Below are 10333 nucleotides of genomic sequence, written 5' to 3'. Positions count from 1 at the left end.
ATATCCAAACCCCTTATCATGGGGTGCACCTAAGAATGAATAACTCATGTGATCTGGCAGTCGGTTGAGCTCAAGTGTGGGAGCTTCTTTAATAGATGGCTCGAGACGCTCCTGAGAAATTTTCAGCTCTGCTAATCCAAAAGAATCGAATGGCATATCTAACTTCTTCTTCCATGGAGGTGCATTCAAAACCTGCAGTTGCTCTGCTCCTTCTTTGTCATCAATAACTTATTTCCCCATTAAGGATCTCTCTACGGTATCTGACATTGACAATTGCTCAAGTTCCGAATTTACTATAGAGTCGACCCACTCTACTTTAAAGCACTCTTCTTTAGCAGTGGGTAACTTTATTGCCTTGAACACATTAAAAGTGACCTTCTGATCACGAACCTTCATCATAAGCTCTCATTTTTGCACATCGATCATTGTTCGGCCTGTAGTCAAGAATGGTATTCCCAAGTTGATGGGAATCTTCTATATTTCTCAAAATCTAGAATTACAAAATCAGTAGGGAAGATGAGTTTATCCACCTTGACCAACACTTCCTCCACAATGCCTCGTGGATATGTAATAGAACGATCGGCCAACTGTAAGGACATATATGTCAGCTTCAGATCAGGTAGGCCAAGTTTCTTGAAGATAGACAAGGGCATCAGATTGATGCTAGCTCCCAAATCACACAAGCATTTGTCGAATGACAAGTTTTCAATAGAGTAAGGAATAGTGAAACTTCCGGGATCCTTAAGCTTCAGAGGCAATTTATGCTGCAGAACTGCACTACATTCCTCCGTAAGAGCAACGGTCTCTAAGTCATCGAGCTTCACTTTCCGAGAGAGAATACATTTCATAAACTTCACATAGCCATGCATCTGTTCAAGAGCTTTAGCGAAAGGTATGTTGATATGAAGTTTCTTGAACACCGCCAGAAACTTAGCAAATTGCTTATCCAACTTCTGCTTCTGCAGCCTCTTAGGAAAAGGAGGTGGATGATAGATCTATTTCTCCCCTGTATTACCCTCAAGAGGAGTGTGTTCCATATTAGTCTTCCTTGGTTCCACCTCTGCTTCCTTCTGCACTTCTTCTTCAGTCAAATCTCATTTTCTGGAATTGAAAAGGTGCATACGCACCTACATTCTGGACAAAATTTTTAGACTCTTCATCTTGCTGAATTTGGGGACTTACGACACTTCCAGACCTCAAGGTGATGGCATTCACCTGTTCTTCAACTTCCCTCTCGCCTGGATTGGCTTCTATATCACTAGGAAGTGTTCCTGGTGGTCGATTCAATAAGGCGATAGCAATTTTCCCTATTTGGTTCTCCAGATTCTGGATAGAAACAGCCTGGCTTTGGCATATAAGAGCTTGGTTTTTGCACATAAGCCGCAACTCCTCCAATTCAGATTTTTCAGTCGAAGATAGACCTGCACCTCCATGAGTTTGTTATTGAAGTTTGAGTTGTTGTCTTGCTGCGAATTGTTGCAAACAACCAGGAGAGTTGAATTGCTTATTTCCAAACTGCGGATAAGGTTGTTACATCATATTCCGCTTATTGCTCCAACTGAAGTTAGGGTGATTCCGGTTGTCAGGATTATAAGTGTCTGGAACTGGTTGCTATGATCTCTGAAAGTTGCTCACAAATTGAGCTGATTCACTAGATATAGCGCATTGCTCCATCGCATGTGAACCTGCACACAGCTCACAAACTCTGGTTATCTGATTAACACCATAGTTAGCTAGAGAATCGATCTTCATAGACAACTTCTTTGGTTGAGCAATGATAGTCGTAGCTGTATTCACTTCTAGAACTCCTGCTACCTTGCCCTGTGGCAATCTATGAGTCGAATACTGATATTCATTAGCAGCCATCAGTTCAATTAGACCATAAGCTTCCTCATAGCTCTTTTCCCATAATGCTCCACCTGATGCTACATCAAGCATGGATCTAGACTGTGCTCCCAAACCGTTATAGAAGCAATTGATGATCATCCAATCAGGCATGCCATAATGAGGACACTTCCTAAGCATCTCTTTGTAGCGCTCCCAAGCTTCATATAGAGATTCTCCCGTTTGCTGCTCAAATTGAATAATAACATTTCTGATTGCAGCTGTCTTCGCCATAAGGAATATTTTAGTAACAAATTTCATTGAACCAGCTGGTAGAGAGTGTAACCAGCTCTTAGCCTTGTCCCTCAGAGAGAATGGGAAAAACCTCAGCTTTATAGCATCTTCAGAAACACCATTGAACCTGAAGGTGTCGCAGATCTTTTTGAAATCCCTAATGTGCGTATTGGGATCTTCCGTTGGAGCACCCCCAAACTGAACTTAATTCCGTACCATCTGAATTATGCCAGGCTTGATCTCAAAGGTATTAGCTGTGATAGCTGGCCTGACAATGCTAGATTGAATTTCATTGATCTTGGGTTGAGAAAAATCCATCAAGGCTTTCATTCATGCTGCTAGATCTCCCATTGTAATGAGTACCTGAAACACAACAAGTACCCGTGTAAGTAAAATATCTGAGTCACTGAACTTCAACGATCATTGATGACAAGCACATAAACTAAAAATTAACACCGAGTCCCTGGTAGCGGCGCCAAAAACTTGTTAGGGCGAAATACGCGCTAAAATTCACGCAAGTATACGCGTTCACAAGTAGTATAAGATATAAATCAGATTCGTTCCCACAGAGACTCTTTGGTTAATTTAAGAATATGCACCTATGCAACAATGATATGGTTATTATCCAATGCTAAGATAAATAAGAAGTTGAGATTGTTTATAACTAAGAATTAAACTAACAATTATAACTAAAAGAACAAGAATGGTTGAATTAATTTATATGAAAAACATGGGATCCTAACTTCATTAAATACTTCATTTAATAGCCATTTTGTTCTTACCCTTAGCATGTAATGATGATGACACTAATCAGATAACACGAAACTAGTAAATGCCAACTTTCGTTGTACGAATACCCTACTACCAAGCATCCATACAAGAGATAGAAGTTGAATAGACACCAATTATGCTTAGTCCTTATATGTCTATAAGAATTGAAAACATAATGGTTTAATGCACAAGTTATCTATCGTGATTACATAGGGCAAGTAAGATGGTTAAAATTACTTACGAATCATGCATAACAATTATACATGAACCTATGCTAGCATGGCAATTTCTAAATCTCTATATTCACTTTCGCTTCAAAAGAGATAACACATTATCTTATATGTTAGCTACGCACATAAGACGAATAAGCATAACCAATACTAGGATATCAATCAATCACCACACACCAAGATATTGAAACAATTTAACTAAAAAAATCCATAAGTAAATCCGTTAGAACCCCATGATAACGATTAGTTCATAATCGAACTCATCATCACCATGGGTTCCAATGAAAGCATGATATAAACAATCTAAGAGTACTAGGGTTCAAAGACAAATAAAAAACAAGCATCCAAGTATCGCCTAAATCAAAGAAAATAAAAGTCTTCTTCTCTGTAGCCTTCTCGTGCTCTCTAGGTCTTCCTATTGCTCTCACATATCTCCTGTTGTTAAAAACATCTCTTTATTGCTATATATAGGCTCCGGGATGACCGGGACTCTCAAAATCTTCAATTTCGACTAAAATCAGGATTCTGGGGCAGAAACAGGGCGTGGGCGCTCTATTTTTGGGCGCGGCCTCGCTGAAATAGTGTTTTCAGCGGTGCGGGGGCACTGGTTCTGGCGCGACCGCGTCAACCTTCTGGAAATATTCTGACATTTCTTCTTTTGGTCGTATCTTGAGTTTTGCTCGTCAGAATTGGGCGACCCAACTGCCCACGTGAAGCTAACAAGATTCTATAGTACTTGAAAATGGCCTAGGCTTATAATTCTGATCTCTTTTCATCATATTTCTTTGAAAATCTCCTTTTTTCATTTAATTGATGCCTGAAATGCAATAACACAAAAACACATCAAAAATACCAAAAACTTGAGTCAAAAACACCAACTTAAGCCTGTAATGAAGCGTTCCAAGTAGATATAAAATCTACTTATCAACTTGTCCTTATAAACGCCCAAAACACTCTTATTATTATCGATGCACGATATTACACTGTATTGGTTATCTTATTTTTAAAGTTTCAGAATCTGAAACTTTATTATACCTAATTTGCCTTCACAACATCTTCTACTCGGCCGCACCAATACACCACTACATCATTCCACTACAAATTATAAATAATATAGATTGGAAAACGTATATTCCAGATTATATATTGCCCTGCACACAATAAGGATTAAGTATGTTTAGCTACCTAAACAATATGATTGGTACTTTCTTCTTGTAAACCGAAGTTGCAGAAGTAGAATTTGATGATTTAGAAAGAACAGTGTTCAATGATTAATTTATATTTTCCTTTTTAGCTGTAGATCCAAGGTTAACTTCTTTGAGATCTATTCTCAGTTTATGACAGCTTGTCATCACTTTCATATTGCAAGAATGCAATCAAATTTATCACAAAAGGAATAGGGATCTTTAACCTTTGCTTCATTGTATTAGATTACTCCCACTTTTGGCTCACTAACAGCCTTTTTATAAAGGTGAGATAGGTGATTGGTTGAGCCAAAATTTTGACATTATTTCCTGGGAGCATCTACAACAAATGCAAAGTTATTGCTCTTGTTCACTTTCATTTTCCCATTCCAGTTCTTCTTCTTTCCTGCATTCTCAATCTTGATTTCCTTGATTGGTGTCTTAGAAACCTGATTGACCATGGGCTTCTTCTCAATTTTAGTGGTTGGAGTTGTTTTTGCATTTATCTCTTCACCGTCTTCATCTGCAACATCTTACTTAATGATCAACTCAACCTCACTGAAATTAACCTCACATGCCTTGAACAAAGGTGAAATAATTTTTCTCAGCATAACTTGGATATCTTGATCTGCATCATAATCCAAACCAATAGCTATATTAGCACATGGTTTTTTCTTCTCATGGTATTGTCCAACCAACTGAGATGCATTTCTGAAAGACTTCAATTTCACCTCTTTTCCAATTTTTCCCTCAACACAGCTTCAATTTCACTTGCACACTTGATCTTGTTCTTCAGATATTCATTTTCTTGCTTGACTATTTCAAGCTCAACAAGCTGCTGCTCTAATTCTTGCTTTTCAATCTCAGGCTTCTCATTTGTCTTTGACAGTCTACTAACTTCCTCAGTAGCTACCATCATGCTTCTGTGGATATGAAACACCTCTACACTCATCTTTTCAACAGTTTCTTGATATTGGCTTGTATTTAAATCAAGACTTAATTGCACTTTGTATACCTAAATAATAATAATTTTGCACGGAAATGGTTAAAATTTTATTCACGCCAATGTGATGGCTAAATTTTTATTTTTTTATAACGTAGGGGCTCCGTACTTCAGCCGATAATTTTTTTATTATATATTAATGAACAAAGGGGTATAATTGTCAAAAAAACTTATATAATTATAATATGTATATACATTCATCTTTTAATAATTTTATTAAACTGAACATTTCTTAAATAAATCATAAATTTTTACGAGTGCTTATTGGCATACAAATTAAACTGCCATAAAAAATTTAAATCAAAAAACTAGTGTAAGCATAAAAATGAATTTTTTTATTACGTAAGATTTTTTGTAACATTTTTAATAAATTAAATATTTCTTATATAAATCCAAAATACTTACGAGGGCTGACTAGGATGTTGAATAAGCTATCATAGAATTTCAAGTCAAAAAAATTATTCTTCATAAAAAAGGAATTAAAGAATGATTTTATATATAATTTTTTCTATTCCATAAGATATTCCAAAACATTTTTAATAAATTGAAAATTTCTTAAATAAATCCCAACTTTTTACCGGTGCTTAGTAGGACTCTACTTAAGCTACCATAAAAATTTTGAGTCCAAATAATATGTTTAGCATAAAAAATTTAAAAAATTGAATATATCTGCAAATTATAATAATGTAAACATGTTTTGAAAATTATACCCATGGATCTGTCAATATTTAATAGAAAATTTTAACAATTGAAGTACGAAGCCCCTACATTTTAAAAAAATTAAAATTTACCCATCATATTAGCACAATTAAAATTTTAGCCATTTCCGTGCAAAATTAATATTGTCCAGGTATACAAAGTGCAACTAAGTCTTAAATCAATGGTAGTTAGAATTGGTACCTCTGATTTTGATGAGGATGATTCTCCTTTCTCAAGAGCCATGTGTGCATAATTTCCAAATTCTTCATTATCATCATCTTCATTAGTGTTGTGGAATAAAAACCTGAGTATTTTAGTATTTAATGCTAGGGTTGGTGAGCTTCGAGCTTTAATGGATGCTTTTGCGTTCGGGACTATCGATCCTTGCAAGATGCCTACGTATCTCTGTGTTGTAGAGAATCAAGCCAAAAAACGTAGTTGTAGGTTGAGGGGTAGTGCCTTTTATATAAAGGTGAGTCTAGGGTTAGACTTCTGTTGGGAGACTTAGTGGACAAGTCTCCAACTTAGATGGTGATTAGGAGTCCCCTTGAGGAAGAGATCCAGAACCTTCTATGTAGGACTTTGAGTTCGGGAACACATGTCTCTGCTCTTCCAGCCATATTGGGCCTAGTCCGTGAACAACTCATGTTCGTGGACTTGGACGACCCCTGCTGGTGGGCCTTGGTTGTTTGGGCCGTCATATGCCTGGTACAAAGCCTAGGACTAGACATGTCTGCTATGAAGCTGGGACCAGACAGGTCTGTATTGGACTTTTCGGACAAGAAGGCCAAGTGCAATTAATGTGATATTTAATGTATCTTTAGGATGTATTTTCTATCCATATCATTTGCCCCTAACTTCCGTAAATACTGCTCGAGTTTTTGTGGAAGTTATAACGGTCTAATCACGACTCGGGGTACTTTTGGCCCTTCTCGGGTATCAGCCCTTCACGGGTATCGGCCCTTTATGGGTACAGTCCCTTCATGGGTATCGCCATGTTATCGTAAAGTATGGAGCGACCTACACGTTTATAATGGCTTATTAGTGTGAGTATGCGCACTTAAGGCCCACGTAGAGGCTATTTGGATGTTCAACATTAAATGGTCCTAATCGGGACTATAAAGCGAGCATTTATCACCCTTTAACCTTCATCAAGGTTAATTATAGGGTGAAATATGCTAATTGGCCCTAATCAGGGCTAATCGACCCTAATTAGGGCTAATCTCTATGTACAAGCTACTAATTAGGCTTGAAAGAGCCTAATTTTAATCTATAATGCACTAATTGGCCTTAATTGAGGCTAATCTGCCCTAAACGGGGCTAATTAAGACTAATCAGTATGCATAAGACACTAATTATCCTTAATTCATACGAATTACAAGAGTGAATGGGTTAAACGGCCCTAATCTGGGCTAATTTCATCACATAAGTCACTTATTATCCCTAATTTGGGTTAATTATGCTTAATATACACTAATCGGCCTTAATTTGGGCTTAATTTTACTAATCGACCCTAATCTGAGCTTAATCTCAAAATCCTGAAAATTTAAATTTTTTTAAAATTCTCTGATTTTTTTTGTATTTTTTTCGAACTTATTTCAAAATTTTCGAAGGGGGCTCGGGGTCGAGCAGAACCTCTGGGGCAGGAGGCTCTGCTCGGCCTCAAGCCCCCAAATTGGGCTGCTCGGCCACTTTGGAGGAGAACCTCCTGGTCGGCCTGGAGGTGGTTGGCCAGGGGTTCGTGACCCTAACTTTTTTTTTTTGAACTTCTCACTAAGAGTTCTAGGTTTCTACATACCTTATCATGCTCTTGTGGTTCTTGATTTTCTATGGAATTAATTTCAAATTTGCCTTTGTGATCCTCAGGCTTCTGCTATGGCTGTTTCAGTGAACGTTCTGTATTCATCCTGATGGGCGTTCTGTACTCGTTCTTGCTGAGCGCTCTATGTTCTACTGAACTTTCCCTTTGTAGGAAGTCTTGCACTCCATTAAATTTTTCTAAGCTTCTCTTATAGGATGCTATACACCTCAACTAACTCGTTCTTGTAGACATTCTAGTCTTCACAAAAATTGGTTCTGCTGAGAATTATCATTTTTGAGAAATTTCCCAAGGACCTCCCTAGAGGGTCTCTGGGACATCTTTTGAAGGCCTCATGGCTCTCCAACAGGAGTTTCTGATAGGCTGAAAAGCCTCAATTTGTTGGCTGGTAGGCCAGGGCTACTACGGAGGTAAGTTGTGGCCGTCATTACTCTGATTCAAAAGCTCCTAGTAGGCCAAAAGGCCTCCAATTATTGCCTGGTCGGCCGGGGCTTCCTCGCACACAAATTGTGGTCGCCATGGCTCTGATACAGAGGCTCATAGTAGGCCAAAAGGCCTCCAATTGTTGCCTGGTCGGCCGGGGCTTTCCCGCACACAAATTTTGGCCGTCATGGCTCTGATACAGAGGCTCTTGGTAGGCCAAAAGTCCTCCAATTGTTTCCTGGTCGGCTGGGGCTTCCCCGCACACAAATTTTGGCCGTCATAGCTCTGATACAGAGGCTCCTCGTAGGCCAAAAGGCCTCCAATTGTTGCCTGGTCGGCCGGAGCTTCCCCGCATGGAAGTTGTGGCCGTCACGACTCTGATACAGAGGCTCCTAGTAGGCCAAAAGGCCTCCAATTATTGCCTAGTCGGCCGGAGCTTCCCCGCATGGAAGTTGTGGTCGTCATGGATCTGATACAGAGGTTCCTGGTAGGCCAAAAGGCCTTCAATTATTGCCTAGTGGGACGGAGCTTCCCCGCATGGAAGTTGTGGCTGTCACAGCTCTAATACCGAGGCTCCTGGTAGGCCAAAAGGCCTCCAATTGTTGCCTTGTCGGCTGGAGCTTCCCCGCATGGAAGTTGTGGCCGTCACGACTCTGATATAGAGGCTCTTGGTAGGCCAAAAGGCCTCCAATTGTTGTTGGATTTTTAACGCAGCGGGGTCATGGCAAAACACTTTTACACATACAAAATCCAAATAAAAGCATATAAATCGTGAATAAAAATTCGAGGGATCGAATCTAACCTTTTAAAATAATTCGGAGACAACGATCAGAGATCCTTAGCAGTTGCTCCTCAAGTGTGAAGCACTCCACCGGTATCCACCAAGAAAACGACTTTTAGGAGGAGGAGGTGGAGAGAATTTGGTTTTCTGAAACTTTTGGGTTTCTCGGGTTCAAATAAAAATAGGGTCTATAATAGTGTATTTATAGGCAAAATTTTCAGCTAAAATTTTCCCATAAATAATATTATTATTATCCCATTTATTATTCTCATTAATAATTAAAACACCTTTTAATTATTAATCCTTTTTCTAAACACTTTAGAAATAATTCTCTCTCTTGATTTAATTTCCAAAAAATTAAATCCTTTAATTAATAATATTAAGAACTTTTCTTAATTAATTTATAATCAATTAAATCTCATTTAATCAATTATTAAATTTGCCAATTAATTATTTATTTCACAAATAAATAATTATTAACCATTATTAATTAATTCCTCCACCATTAAATCATTCTCTTTTTATGGTGTGACCCTGTAGGTTCAATATTAAGCCGGTAGTAGAAATAAATAATAATAAAACTATTTTATCATTATTTATATAAATTCTCTAATTTATTAAATATGATTAATTAATTAATCACATTTATTCTACATCGTGAGTGATGTTTCTCAACATATCGCGACTATCCGGATAACATGAATTCACTGCTTAGAATACCAAGAACCTGTCAGTGAATAGTTACCGTACAATAAACTCCTTCTACCCTACAATGTCCCGATTAAATACAAGGCATGGATCTCGTGTCAAGCCTATCTAATTCAATCACTTGCTTACCATTTACTATGCGTAGTTCTATGCAAATTAGAAACTCCTTTCTAATTTCATTCACTCTGGCCAGAGATTCCTGAACTAGCATAAGTGGATCAGCCTTGAACATTCGCTTCCTTCACTGGAAGGGGTAGATCCTTTATTGATCATACACTATCTTCGTGTACAAATTCCTATACCCAGAAGAGCCCTAATAATTGTCCCTGGAGACTAAGAACTAAACCAAAGCATAGTGCAGTGTACACAAGATTACTATGATGACCTCAAGTCTAAGGATACTTGTACAACTATCACTAAGCGAACAACTGCTGACACGTGAGTGAACTCCATCAGTTGTTCAGCTGGGCGAGTCATGTTCAGTGAACTTATTCTATAATAAGCACCTACATACTAGCTATAGTGTCACCACACAAATGTCTATGAGAACAGACATCCTTCATAATGAAGCAAGCATAGTATGTACCGATCTTTGCG

At 38.0% G+C, this 10333-nt stretch overlaps 1 non-coding gene across 1 annotated transcript; it reads left to right on the top strand.

Moving 5' to 3' along the window:
* The first annotated feature begins 1996 nt into the window (after nucleotides 1–1996).
* LOC141675879 (small nucleolar RNA R71) lies at nucleotides 1997–2103 on the top strand. Its single transcript, XR_012556507.1, has one exon. It is a non-coding gene; the product is annotated as a small nucleolar RNA R71 (small nucleolar RNA).
* Nucleotides 2104–10333: the final 8230 nt, after the last annotated feature.

Source organism: Apium graveolens, chromosome 7, assembly GCF_009905375.1.
Source record: "Apium graveolens cultivar Ventura chromosome 7, ASM990537v1, whole genome shotgun sequence".
In the NCBI taxonomy this organism is placed as follows: Eukaryota; Viridiplantae; Streptophyta; class Magnoliopsida; order Apiales; family Apiaceae; genus Apium; species Apium graveolens.
The sequence above is the reverse complement of the archived record's forward strand: the minus strand, read 5'-3'. Positions and strand labels throughout refer to the sequence as shown.